Genomic DNA, 5024 nt, shown 5'->3' with positions numbered 1-5024 from the left:
TAATAAAAGTTCAGGGACAATATTCAAATGGAATAGCTCTGATCCTCCATTGAGGCAGAAGCACTACCCCAGCTCATCCACAGCAAGCTCCTTTTTTTCATCCACTGGTCTAAAGATGTCCCAGCAGGATTTTGAGAGTACAGAAAGGCAAAGTTATAATGTACTAAAGTCACTAATGTGATACAACCTTGGACGGGGCCCTATTTATTGCGTAGGGTATGCCTGTGTCTGACTCATTTGTATCAAACAGTTCTCCTTTGTTCCACGAGTTCTGAAGATTTAAAAAATAAAGCCATTTGGAGGGAACAGGGCATAGCAGTAGGTCTGTCTACAAAGAGGCTGCATCCCATCTGTTTCTGTGCTCAGTCTGTTTAGATAGCATCAGTACCTATCACCATAGTACCTAGGAGTCTGACAAGCTTGCCATTTCATCCTCTTCATTTGGTAAACAAAAGGAGACATGACATAGCAAGATGAAATGACTTGCCCACCATCATATGGTACATGAGTCACACAGCTGAGATTAGAAATCACTGGCTCTGATATTGCAGAGGTATTGTGGCATAATGGAAAATGTACCAGACTTGAAGGGGAAGTGAATTGAGTTTGAATCCTGAGTCTGACACTAAACTAGCTCTGTGATTTTCAGAAAGTTGCATTGGTCTCTTCCTCTATAAAATGGGAAGAATCAGAGTCAACTTAACCTCTCAAGGGTTATTAACAAAAAATTACTGTGGAAAGCCCACAGGGCTATGATAGCTCCTGAGGCACATGTCACTTTTTCAGGGAACCTGCAGCTCTACTAAGACCTCTAATTTCTGCATGAGAATATTATATTTTCTTCTAATGGGGTCTACAGCAATCATAATGTTTTTGGTGTGTGTGTGGGGGGATTAATGAAGACTCCTGGCGTGGTACCACAGTAACATTACTCCTGGCATATGTTCATACTGTGTCATAGTCATGGGCCATCTTTCCTGATTTTAGGGAATGAGAGAAAACATTACTCCTTATTCTGATTCACTGGTGAATGCTAACCTATGACAAGAGAGAGGAAATGCTGGCAGCTTTTACCACCAATGGACTGTTTCACTTTGGTCAAGAAATTTACCTTCTCTATGTGTCAGGTCCTTTAGCACTCAATCAGAGAGAGAGAGTTGCAGTGTAAGGTGTTAGGGGAATGCTCCAAGATCCTCATGTGAAATGATTCTAGAGACATAGGAAAATAGGATTATTACTGTTATTCTTGTTTATTACTAATGCAGCTGCAGAATTTGGAGGATTTAAGAGCTCTCAATGGATTTCACTGTGGTCTCCAGAATCTGAGATTTAATTTTAAAAGAATTAAATTTTTAGTCCTCTTCTCAGAGGTGACTATGAGGATGCAAACTGACATGCTGTCTTTTGAGGATGCATCCACGCTAAGACAATAGCTCAGGCTGAATAGGGGTGGGACCATCCCCCATTCATCTTAATGGAGTGTTAAACTTGAAGCCTAATTAGGTCCACTTAAATGCCAACATTATTATACTCTTCTCTGCTTATCTTCATACCAGAAACAATCAGCTAATGTACTCATTTAATCTGGGCACATGTAATGATCACATCCAGACACACTGTCATTGTGATATGCTGTTGGGTAGAAATAAAGCTGCAAGTTTTAAACATGAACTTTGATTGTTTTTAATTATCTTCCCAACTAGGCTGCTTTCCATTACCTAGAAGTTTTAAGAGTAAAATGGTTCTACTGTATATGCCACACAAAAAGGAAGGGGAGAGGGGGAGCCTCAGATAACAAGGCTCTGATAGCAAACTTTTTCCCACAGCAGCAAACAAATGGATGCTAAGTTTTAAAGGAACATTTGAATTTCCAGCTCTCCAAGAGAGTGCAAACATTTACAGAAGGTAAAATTCATCCTCTATGCTCAGGGTCCTAATAATAACCTTCCCATTCAGGAACCTGGTGCATCCAAGCCAAATTTGTGTGGATATACATGTATACACCTATACATATACATACACACATGCATGCAAAAAATGGATGAGACTGGATCAAAAGAAAGATGCTACTCTAAGTGGAACACTGGTCTTAAGAATCAAAAATACCTGTGTTCAAATCCTGCTTTAGACAATTACAAGCTAGTCAAGTCATACAACCTCCCTGGGCTCTGGTTTCTTCAACTATAAGATAAGAGGATTGGACTCAGTGTTTTCTGGGGTTCCTTCCCATTCTACATCAATACATTTGCAAACAACTGAAAGCAGCATTGGGTCTGCATTAATAAATTTCTTCTACCTGGAACTCCATCAGTATCTAAACTCAATATGTCAAAAGGAAAATCTTCCCTTCTAAAATGGCACCCTCTTTTCTGACTTTCCTCTTGCTCACTTTATCCTATCCCCTTCTCAGTTTAGAAGTTGAGTCAATTCCACCATTAAAGAATCATCTATACCCTCTACTCCTCTCATAGATCATTATGAACTAGAATACCCTAGTGGCTTCTTGCCTACACTAATTGTAATAGCTTCCAAATTGGTCCTCTTCCTTCCCATCTCATGCCCAATCTTTTTTCCTTACTTACTGCTAAAATAATCTTCCTAAGATATAAGCTCAATAGCCCTCAGCATCTCCTGCTTCTTAGTAATAAAATTCCTAAAGCCATCCACAATCTGGCTCCCACCTACCTTCCCAGAAACTTTATGTTACTCCCTTTCATGCCTTCTACACTCCAGACAACTTGGCCTATCGACTGTTTCCTGGACTAGGTATCACATCTCCTGTGTCTAGATGTTCCTACCTGGCCACGATGAACTCCTTATGTCGACCCTTCATTTAGGGCAGCTGATGGTGCAGTGGATAAAGCACTGTCTGGAGTCAGGAATGCCCGAGTTCAAACATGACTTCAAATGCTAGCTATATGACCTGAGCAAATCCCATAACCCTGTTTGCCTCCATTACCTTATCTGCAAAATGAGCTGGAGAAAGAAATAGCAAACCATTCCATTATTTTTTCCCAAGAAAACCCCAAATGGAGTCAGGAAGAGTCAGACACAACTGAAACAAATGAACAATAATAACCTTCATTCAAGGTTCAACGGAGGGGCTTAATTCCTATGCAAAGCCTCCCCTAGTTCTCCAAATTATTGGTTCTTTTTCCTCATATTCGTTTGGATTTGTTTATCTATTCTCATATACTGTTAAACACAAAGATTATAATATCCTAGGGGTAGAGATGGATGAGCCCTCGAAATACAGGGAGTTTGGCCAACTCCCCAGTTTTATAGATGAGAAAACTAAAACCCCCAGATATTTAATGACTTACTCAAGGTCACTCAGGAAGTGTGTCTCCGAGGTAAAAACACAGCCTCTCACTCCCAAGCCAGTGACATTTCAACCGGACCAGCTGACAGGAGGAGTTTCATTTTTTTTTTTGGTCTTTATACCAATAAAAGCTAGTAAAAAGTCTTACATGTAGTCAGTATTTAATAAACATTTATTGAATGTAATACAATCATACCCTTTCAATTGTGTCCACCACCACCATAGCTCCTCTGCGCTAAGGCTGCCTCTTGCTCTCCGATCCCAATCCGAAAGAGAAGGGAGGTGTTTAAAGAGAAGTTTTCAGGAAACCAGGCTCGTACCAAGCAAACTGCCAGTAAATCCACCAGTGGTCAAGTGCCCAGGAAGCAGCTCGCAACAAAAGCCGCTCACAAAGGTGCGCCCTCTACTGGAGGGGTCAAAAAACTTCATTGCTACAGGCAGGGGTACTGTGGCTCTCACTGATATCGGAACTTCTGATTCGTAAACTTCCGGTCCAGCGTCTGGTGTGTGAAATTGCTCAGGACTTCAAAACAGATCTGCGCTTCCAGGGTGCCACAGTTGGTGCTTTGCAGGAGGCAAGCGAAGCCTGTCTGGTTGGCTTTTTGAGGACACCAACCTATGTACTATCCATACGAAAGGTGTCACAATCGTGCCAGAAGATAGTCAACAAGCACGCCGCATACGTGAACAGCGTGCTTAAACTCCACTAAGATGGGAAAGTCTTCATTTTCAGAACAGAAAAAAACAAAAAAAACTCTTCTTCCTGTTATTTGTCGTTCTGAACTTTAGATATTTTTTTTTTCTTAATGGGGTTAAAAGGTACCTAAGTATATGATTACAGATGGAAAAATGGGGAACAGAATCAGGTATCGGCAAGATTTTTTTCCATTTTCATTTTTTGCGAATTTTGAAAATAAAAGCAAAGTACATAAAACAAAAAAATAAAAATTAATGCAGTCAAAAATATTTCTGGGAACAAGTTTCAGCAATACCACTTTATAACAATTATAAATAAACCTGTTAAATTTTTTCTGGGCAAAGCCAGCATTTGGATTTTTTTTTTAAGTAAATTTCTTATCGATGACAACTAAATGGTGTTTGCAGCATTTTTATCATTTGGTAGAGTCCATCTATTCACTATACTTTTCTAAGTGCAAAGTACACGTTTTTAAGGTTGTCTTCTGTGCTGCTTCTGTAAGTTTGCTATTAAAATACATTAAACTACCAAAAAAAAAAATACAATCCTACCTATACACATTTTTGTGCCCTCTCAGACCACTACTGTCACCTTGACTGACAGGAGTTCAAGATTTGGGGGGGCATTCATTTAAATTTTACCCTTTTAGGTTTCTGCTGCTAAAATCAACTGGTGCCATCCCTGTACCAACACTTTTTTCTCAGCTCCATTCACAAGGAAATAAACACAAAGCTTACCACTTTGGAGCTAGCACAACTCTAACCTACCTCAGTTCCCATTCTTTCCTGTATTCTGATTCACTGAGGCAAATAAGCCCTATCCTGGTAGCCACAGAGAAAGGTTGAGGCTATTTGTTGTTGTTCCTCAATCAAAAACAACAAAAACATTTTTAACATGGCAATCAGTTACAAAAATCTCGTATATTAAAAAACAATTCATCTCAATAACTGAAATGAAGGTCAAAGGAGATAAAGTAAAAATATGGTAGCAAACCTGCAGATCTAA

General features: G+C 39.6%; 1 pseudogene; it reads left to right on the top strand.

Moving 5' to 3' along the window:
- Window positions 1-3233: 3233 nt before the first annotated feature.
- Window positions 3234-4352, top strand: LOC103094947 (histone H3.3A-like; annotated as a pseudogene).
- Window positions 4353-5024: the final 672 nt, after the last annotated feature.

The sequence above is a fragment of the Monodelphis domestica genome, chromosome 4 (genome assembly GCF_027887165.1).
Source record: "Monodelphis domestica isolate mMonDom1 chromosome 4, mMonDom1.pri, whole genome shotgun sequence".
NCBI classification, from domain to species: domain Eukaryota; kingdom Metazoa; phylum Chordata; class Mammalia; order Didelphimorphia; family Didelphidae; genus Monodelphis; species Monodelphis domestica.
This window is presented reverse-complemented; position numbering and strand designations above follow the sequence as displayed.